Here is a 10,154-nt window from a genome sequence, read left to right on the forward strand (position 1 = left end):
TTCAGTTATTGTATGCATCTTTCAGTCAAGTGTATATTAAAACTTTCATTAATGTAGAATGTTGTAGCTTTATGCTTTGATCACTTATTCCCAAAACCTTTTTCTGTGTTCTCTTGCATTGTTGATTAAATGACCATGTGCCTGACATCATCAGAGTTTTAACACCAATCTAGATCAAAGGCTCAATGAAACTTTAAGCAATCAATGGAGCAAAATAAAATCTGACTAGTGACAAATGTTTTCCTGATTAGGATTCAGTTTTATTGGATTGGTTGGAAATTCTTTGCTTCTTAAAAATCAGAAAGAAAAAAAGAACACCTTATGATCATACTGTTATCAACTTCTGTTGAATTTTTTTTAAATTGTAGATGAACACAATACAAATACCTTTATTTATTTATTTATTTTTGAGGTGCTGAAGATCTAACCCAGTGTCTCACATGTGCTAGGCTAGCGCTGTACCGCTGAGCCACAACCCCAGTCCTGTTATCAACTTCTTGCTTTTAAGTATCCCTCTGAGTTGAAAGAGGGATGGCTAGTAATAACATCCACATTTCAACCTGACACCACATTAAAAATCAAGGTATTTGGGGGCTGGAGTTGTAGCTCAGTGATAGCACGCTTGCCTAGCATGTGTGAGGCACTAGGTTTGATCCTCAGCACCACATAAAAAATGGATAAATAAAATAAAGGAATTGTGTCCATCTACAAGTAAAATTATTTTAAAAAATAAATAAAATCAAGGTATTTTAAAAACAGAAGAAAATCTGCTTCTGCACATCAAAAACATTCAAAGGAAGATATTTCCTCCCAGCTCACAGTCACCACGTTATAGTCCTTCTTCGTGAATGTCTGAAGTATGTCTCCCTCTACCTCACTGCCATGCTTGGTTTGGCCTTTAGCATATATGAGACACAGCACTGATGCCCAGAGGTGCTGACAGACTAGCGGAAGCCTGCTGGGGCTCTTTTCCCAGAGGATACATTCCAAGTTCTGCCTGCCTTTTGTGATCTTGCCCCTTTTAATTAATTTTTCTAGCCTTATTGATGCTCATCCTTTCTCAGTCACTTAAAGTTCCCCTAAAAGAGTCTTTTCTAACCAAGCCTGAATAATCTTTAAATTTAATGTCTATTATCTATAATCCATATGTTTCAATGTCACTGCATGTAATAAAGTGACTTTAAGTCATAAAGAAACACTTAAAATAGCACAAATATTATACTTAAGAGAACATATTGGAGTGTCCTTTATATTTGATTTTAAAGGAGTGATCTGAGTTTTCAATATGTTGTCCTTTAAATCGTTCTCTTTTTGAGGTTGATATTGAGATGAGCTCTACTCTGCTTCCTGGTAACTGATTGAGAAAGGTGACCCAGAAACCAGAAATTCCCTAGATAATAGAACAGCCACTCTAGAGTCAAAAATTGGCTGTGAATAATTAGGTGAATAATCTATATGCTGAAGATAGAATCTGTAAAAAAACTTAAATTTAACCCTTTAGTTTAATATATAAGATTCAGGGAATTCTTATTCATTTATTTATTCAGCAAATATTAATTATGCCATATACTTTATGCCAAATATTTATTATGCCATATACTTTAATGCCAGGGACTCCTAGAAATAGAAGGAGCAAAAGAAAACTATCAGCCTGACGTTTAACAGCAGTGTGTGTGTGTGTGTGTGTGTGTGTGTGTGTGTGTGTGTTTATAATTTTAAGTCTCTAAGCCCAAAGTAATAACTAAAGTAAACTAGTGAAGAACTGGGGGTAAAAAGAAGAGGACTGATGGCAGGTAAGAAAGGGATACAGGAAGGATTCCTTAAAAACAAACAAACAACAACAAAAAAAACACAAGTGAGTTTTGAACTACCTTGAAAGATGGTAAGAGTTCACCATTCTAATAAAATGGAAAATATATTCAAGGTACAAGAATTGACATGTGCAGAGGCCCAGCAGGAGAAGCCAGAACCTTGGGTAAGTAGAGCTAAGCATGGATCAATTCAGACTGTTTCCTGCCTCATCTATCTCCCACAAACACTTTACCTCTAAGGATCCTGCATATGCCATGCCCCAAGGGTACAACGATACACCTTCCATCCACACTTAAAAGCAATGTGAGCCCAGATTACACCTGTAATCCCAGTGGCTCTGGAGGCTGAGGCAGGAGGATCATGGGTTCAAAGCCAGACTCAGCAATAGCAAGGCGCTAAGCAACTCAGTGAGTCCCTGTCTCTAAATTAAATACAAAATAGGGCTGGGGATGTGGCTCAGTGATAGAGTGCCCCTGAGTTTAATCCCCGTACCAAAAAAAAAAAAAAGAAAAAAAAAGCTATGTGATTATTGCCCTAGTAGATAGAAGGACTAGATAAGAAGAGAGTAGGAAGACTTCATCCTGGATCTTGGGAGCAGGAAGATTTCAGAGAGGAGGTGGTGTTTGAGCAAAAGTTTGACCCTGTGCAATGGAACCTAAAACCATGATTCCTATTGTTAAATTCAACCAAGGCTAACTTATTCTGATGGGGGATGGGGGCAGTCCATTCATGAATACCATGGAAGTAGAACAAACTATCCATGTTCAGATCTAATTGTCTACTCCAGATCTCTGGGTGTCTTGTTTGGGTCAGGATTATGATTTCGGTTAGATTTTATATTTTTAGATGTTTTCCTACTAATGTGCTCATCATGAGTCAGACCCTTATGCCTGAGGCTGTCAGTAATAGCAGAGGACTTCTTGACCTAGCTTGTTAAATTCTAGTATTTTCTTAGCATAAAGATTCCTGGCTAATCTCAGACTGGAGTAAGGGGGTGGATGAGAAGAATCACCAACACTTTTAAAGCATCATTTAGTAACTCCCTTCATCATCAAAGGGTCAAAATCATTTCCCAAGTGCAGTCTCACTTCTGGTCCACCAAAGTTAGGGTTGTCTATCTGTTATGCCTTGGAGGGAAGGTTGCCTGTCCTCAGCCTTTTCAGAAACCTATCAGCAGTTCTGCCTCCTTGACTAGAACAAGTTCTCAGCCCCATGTATGACTTCTGGAGAGAAAGGAAATGCCATGGTCCCTCATCACATGGACCCAGTTGTCCTACTGGGGTCTGCCCATGCTGCCCTGCCCATTGATTGCTTGTGCAAACTCCGAGTCCTGATGTGTCTGTAAAGACCTCACTTGTAACCCCATGGAGCTCACCTTCAGGAAAATATTTACTAGCCAAGTAAATCAATTGGTCCTATAAAAACAAGGCAAAACAAAACAAAAAACTCTTCATCCTGAATGATCAAGAGTAAATCAAGATATCCTCAGATCTCTTTGGAGCTTGAAATAGCTTTTAGCCTCAGGAGGTAAATGAGCTTGCAGTGGAGTGCCTTGATTCTTCAGGTCCAGGTCCCAAGATAGAGACAGAAAAAGGTAACTCGGATTGTAAATGACATCAGGGAGGCCTCTGTTTTGCAGTGAGACATAAGTCGTGAAGCCACTGTGACTTCCATAAAGATATTGAATGGCAGGTACACAGCTTTAAATTGCTTTACATTTAAATTGTAGGTGAGATTACTATAAAGCAAGGATCACAAAACCTTAAGGTCCTTGGGAGAAAAGCATTTACCAAGGTGAATAGAAAGGGGTGATCAGTGGAGGAGAGGCCTGAGAGTGACTGAGCTGACCTGGTCAGCACACACTTGTTTTGAGGGAGTAGCTTCCACTCAGCTCCACCCAGTTGTCACTATGGAAAACTGGGGCCTGTTATTGCCTGTTCCATTTATCTTTCTACAGAAGCAAAAACTGTCCAGATTTTTGTATAAAATTCTTATTTCTTAAATAATGATGCCCATTCATATTTTTAAAAAGAGTCATATTTTAAAAAATTTTTTTAGTTGTCAATGGATCTTTATTTTATTTATTTATACTTGGTGCTGAGAATTGAACCCAGTGCCTCACAGATGCTAGGCAAGTGCTCTACCATTGAGCTACAACTCCAGCCCCCCCATTCATATTTTTAAAAAACTATGTGGATCAAGATGGTGCAAATAGAACCTGTCTTCATAGCATTGAGCCTATTGGCCCCTTTGGGCAAATTCTGTCTAAAGAAATAGGACATTTTCATGTGTGATCCCCTGAAATCATCTGATAGTTCTAATGAATATGCAGACATGGCCTTGCTTCTAGTCAGGGTAACAGATTGCCCTGTGAAGAGTCAGACAGGTAGTCTCCTGTGTCTGCCCTGTGAAATACTGATTTATAGTTGTTTTGTATGGACAAGGAACAGCTACCGAAAGCCGTAGCATATCAAGGAACACCTGCCTGAAGGTAGTTCATTTTGGTGGTGCTTTGCATACCGAGTTCCTTCTGATGTGATCATTTGTTGGAGATAAATTAAACCTGCATTGGCAAATAAGTTTCATCTCAATATTCATGGAGGCTTTGTCTCGGTGCTCACTAAGTCATCCTAAGTGACTCTCTCTAAATCCTGAACCATGTCTACCATCAGTTAGAGTACTGTAGTTGGTTACGGATGTCTGTTCCCTGGCAACCAGAAGTACCTGACTAGATCCACATCAATCCTAAAACAGTCTTTCTTTCCACCTTTGACTCTCAAGGCCAATTGGATACAGGGATAAATCAGTCAATCAGGCTAGTCCAGGGATCCCTGTGTAATAAAGGATTCTTGGACAACACATAAGCTGAAAAATACAGTAGTAAGGAACAGCTGTTCATTTTAAAGTATCATATTCTGATTAATTATGAAAGTTAACATATTGAAATTTTGCAGATAATTTGGAAAACAAAGAAAATTTTAAGGAAAAAAAATTAAAATCACTCTAATCATGATGCAATCTCCACGAATATTTTGTTCATTCTTTAAATCTCTTTTTATTTTTATTTTTGGGGTTTTTCCCATAATTACAGAAGCAGCCTACAAAGGTAGACAGCCAGGGGATCCCTCAAAAGGCTCTGCCTTCCCATTCCAATTTTCTGTGTGTGTGTGTGTGTGTGTGCGCGCGCGCGTGTGCCCATGTGCCATGTTTCATGTTCTGAAGGCTCCAGAAAAAGATGGGTCAATGTCTAGGAAAATAATTACATTCTAGCCTCTTGTATTGGTTCAGGCTACTTCTGCTTTCTTGTATTTTCCTTGGTCCCTGTCAAATGCATCCCTGAGTGTCACCTCAAACATTACCTCCTTCACAACATCTTTCCTTGTGCTCCCATGACATTCTAGGTACATTCATGAAGAGAATACAGGAGCTCCACTTCACGGTGGAGCTCGGATGAAACCCAGCTCTGTTAGGCTCTGATTTCATCACTTAATTGTCCCTCTTTTGTACCCACTTTAGAGTTGACAAAACTCCAATTTGGAGAGGCTTAGCATCTTCCTTGAGATCACTGTTCTACTAAGCTGGTGCAAGGCCAAGAATCACAGTGCAAACAGTCCAATTCTGGATCCTTTTCTGGACATGGGGAAACAAGGAACATAGCACATTTGACAAGAGAAAAAAGAGCAGAAGGGTGGCAACAGGAGAGAGAGGCATTTGCTGCCCGGCTCCGTGGGCTGATTCTGCTTGGAAGCTGCTGGAACTCCACTCCTTGCCAACCACTGGGAGAGAGAGAGAGCATCCAAGCTGGGAGGATCTGTTTGAAAATATTTTGCTCTCTTGGATCTAGAGTATGGAGTGAGGTCGGGTAGGAAGACCCATGGGAAGACTGAAAGTTCATTCCTAGACCACCCTACCTTAAAAGGAACACATTAACTAGCTTGAAATAATCTGCAAGGATAAGAAAAGATTTTTCTTTCATTTCTGATGAGTAAAACAGTTTTCTGTTGCAAACTGATGAGTGAAAAAATTTTAGGAAGGCCATATTAAGAAGAACTTCCTCAAGTCAACACATAATGCAAATATCTACTGAGTAAAAGATTTGTTGCTAGACATGGTAGGTCAGAATTTTGCTCAGATTTAGTCCTGTAAGGTATTACAGTTTGGTAGAGGGTTGAGAAATGGGGAAATAATTCAATTCCATTTATGATGAAATTTCCTGTTCTGTAAGAAGAATACAGCTAATAACTATGGAAGATCAACAAATCAATGACTTATGGAAGGTCACCATTTCCTAGAGGGGCATAGGAAGAGGTCACCACATTTCTATGGCGGAAGGAGAATTTGAACTGGTATCTGAACAACTAGGGAACTATGGATATCTGGAAATGGACACAAAATTGTTGAACATCTCAGGTGGGATTCAAATGAAGTCACCATGATCAGTATCCCAGGGACTTAGACAAGATAGAAGTCCTCTCTTGAACAGCAGTCCAGCTCTGGTATGGTGGCTCCACACCCCTTCCGTCTTCTTGCTGTGCAGTCCTTAGCACCAGCTTTACCTCGTGGAACCAGTGAACTGTTCTGGGTCCCACCTCCCTGTCTGCCTTCCAGGAAGCAGGAGGTAAAGGAGGAGCTGTGGAAGGCCTCTAGATACCACTCTGGTGGTTTTATATATCACTTTTTATTTGCGTGTATTGGTCAAAACTTACCTAAGCACATGTAATTGTAAAGAAAGGTAGAAAATATAATGGGGGGTTATTTATTAAGGGAAGAAAGGGGATTAAGAAATATCTAGCAGTCTCTTATAGTTTCATTTTGTATGGCTATAACAAAATAATTTACAAAAAAGTAGGCTTATTTTTCTCATGATTCTGGAGGCTGGGAAATCTAAAATCAGGTGACTACATATAGGGTGGGCCCTATGCTGCTTCAATTCATGGCATAAAGGGTAGGGCAAGTGGGCACATGTGAAAGTTAGGACTGGACATTCTTTATAACATAATTCGTTCTCTTGGTAACTAATCCAGTCCTGCAAGAGTGAGAACTCACCCAAGAAAGGCATTAATCCATCCATGAGGGCTCCACACCTCCCAACACTGTCATATTGAAGAATGAAGATTCCTAACGTGGACTTTGTGGGGACAGACCCAAACCATAGCACATCTGCCACTGAGCTTCAAGGAAAGTGCCTGTGGGGAATTGCAGGTCAATTCGGGTACCATGAAGTGCTGCCCAGATCTACTTTTGAGAAGGGGTGATGAAGTATACATTATATTCTCTATATGCCGGGCGTTGTCATGAGAAGTCAGGCATCAACTGTTGGCCCTTTTGAGGGTTGCCTCTGCTGAAGAAAGCTGTCTCCTCAATGTAGGTCACATCTACTGGTGAATCAGCCTGGGGCTGTCAAGGATAGCTCTGAAGAGTCGTATGCAATAGCTCTTCTTCTTTTGGGTTTGCATGGAAGTTCATCTCCCTCCATTCAATCCTACTTCTGTTCCTCACCTTCCACAGCTGCAGAAAAACATTCCCTAACAAACTTCCTGTTTGCTACTCTCTGGCCCAGAGACTGTTTCCTGACAAAACACATCTGCAACAATCACCAAACCAATCTGATTGGTTTTATGTGAGCATAGAGTATTTAAAGGGGAAAGGAAAAAAGTAAGGAATGAATGTAGCCTTGGGTATGGGGCCGGAACTGTCACGTGTTGGACTTGATTCTACAGGCACTTGTGAGCAGGTTCTACAAGATGAATTGTGGAAAAGAAAGGTAGGAAGGTCAGCAAGCCAGTTAGGATACCAGGGCCATACCCCAGATCTAAGATAATGAACAACTCACAGGGGCTCTGCTAATGCAGAAGATGCGACAGATGACTCACACAGAATCAGCAGACTGAACAGATCTAAAGGAAATCTAGGTGGGCTGTGGTTATAGCTTAGTTGATACAGTGCTTGCCTCACATGCACAAGGCCCTGGGTTCAACCCCAGCACCACAAAATAAATAAATAAATAAATAAATAAAAATATAGGAAATCTAGGTGAAGATGCCTGGCAGGCTACTGACATGCGAACTCATCAGAGGGGTTAAGATAGAAATATTTACTTGAGAGCTATCTATAGATATAAAAATTTAAGTCACACTTTAAGGTAAAATCATTTAAGTGACAGTTTCAACCTTTGTTTGTGGTACTGAGAATTGGTACCTAGGGCTCTCTACCACTGAATTACATCCCCAGCCCTTTTTATTTTTTATTTGAGAAAGGATCTTGGTAAGAGTTTTCAAGGCTGATCTTGAGAATTTGCAGTACTTCTGCCTGAGCTTCCTGAGTAGCTGGGATTGCAGGCACACAACACAGCACCCATAGAAAAGGAAAGGAAGGGAAAAGAGATAGAAGAGACTGAAGAGATTGGGAGAAAATATGGAATACGTGCATCAAGGAGCCATCATAGAGGTGCTGGGATTACTGACTGCGGGACTGAATATTTTGTTGGTCTTAAGAAAAGAATTTAGAAAGAGGGTGAATCAGATCCTCCTGCAGTAGCAATGATTTCAACTGATATGGAATTAATAGTGGCTTTTCATGGGTAACTGGCAACCTAATTATCAATAAACCTGGGGATTTTACTGGAATATATGAAAAAAAAATTTTGAAAGAAACTGGAAGGTCCACACTTGAAGAAACTTTTGACAATATCTCAGTGTAGCAAAATAATGAGTTTTTAAAAGTAACATTTACTTCCATTACTATGAGCTCAATTTCATTTTCTTGAGGCCAAAGCTGAAATTACAAGCATTTTGGCATTCCAAGAACGAGAAATGAGAATGACACCCCCATACTTATTAGAAGCCAATTTTGATTTATCAGCGGAGTAGCTGTTTATCAATAACATCACAATAGCTCTCCACAGAAAAAATATTATTCTTGGGTCACCACGACACAAAAGCAGACGGGTGGCATAGGGTGGAATACAAAGAAAGTCATAACTGTTCTTGAGTTTCCAAATTACATTCTCAGTGAGACACAAAGGAGAGGTGAGATGCTTAAGACATTTCATCAGACATTTAGTATTTTGAGAGATATGAGCTGAACAGTGGAAATAAAAGGAGGCAGTACAAGCAGAACAGCAGGGTGCAATGTAGTGGCTCTGGCTGCATTTCTGTGAGTTGTCAGAAAGCTGATGCCCACCCCCCCCCCACACTCTTTCTGTCTTTTTGTGATGTCTTGCCTGAAGCCATACATGGAATGAAAAAAATAATATTTTCTTTGTTAAAATTGAAAAAAAAATCCAATAAAGCCTCATACTCAAAATGTTTATATGAGACCACACATTCAGATGAAAGGAGAGAAGTGTAGTCAATTCAGTGCATTTTGCTTTGTTCTCAGGACATATACCAAGTGGATAGAGGACCGAATGGAACAGAAGGCCTTCAGTTTTCTACAGATAAATAAAGTACAGAAGAATATCCCTAGAAGAAGTCATTTGCTTACCTGAGTTTGTATAATTACCAGTTACCCAGAAAGGCAAACAATTCATATATCCATAAATGGCCATCTTTTACATTTGTGGATTATTACAAATATTTTGCTATACAGATGATCTCTTTGGTTAACTTGGCTGCAATACTTTTTTTTTTTTTGGTGTGTGTGTGGTGCTAGGGATCAAACCCAAGGCCTATTTTATTCTAGGTGAGTGCTCTACCACTAATATAATTCTAGTCCACCTGCAATATTTTGATAGTTAACTAAGTAAATTTGCAATTTGTCTGGTTAGAAAGTTTTGTATGTATTTATTTTTATTACAGGAAAGAGATTTTTAATTCCTTGCATGGAATGTGATCTACATTGAAAATTGAACACCTTACACAAAAAGTGATTGACAGCTAAAAAATCATGGTGAGATCTTGCTTTTGAAAAGATCTTCATTTTGTTTTTGTTTTCACCATGGAAAAACTAAAACAAGGAAGGATCCTGTTTTAGTTGACCTTTTTGCTGCTGTGACTTAAAGACTCAACCAGAACAACTGTAGAGGAGGCAAAGTTTATTTGAGGGTTCACGGTTTCAGAGGTCTTAGTCCATAGAAGGCTGGCTCCATTCCTTATGGCTTGAGGTGAGGCAGAACATCATGACAGAAGAGGGCAGAGGGAAGCAGCTCACATGAAGATCAGGAAGCACAGAGAGAGGTTTCCACTTGCCAGATACAAATATATACTCCAAAGCCACACCCAATTCCCACCTCCTCCAGCCACACCCTACCACTTCAGTTACGACTCAATCCCTATCAGGGGTTAAATTCAATTATTATTAATTGGGTTGAGATTCTCACAACCCAATCGTTTCTCCTCTGA

The sequence above is a fragment of the Marmota monax genome, unplaced genomic scaffold (assembly GCF_021218885.2).
Source record: "Marmota monax isolate L192 unplaced genomic scaffold, Marmota_monax_Labrador192_F-V1.1 WCK01_AAM20220418_F8-fsc00095, whole genome shotgun sequence".
NCBI classification, from domain to species: Eukaryota; Metazoa; Chordata; class Mammalia; order Rodentia; family Sciuridae; genus Marmota; species Marmota monax.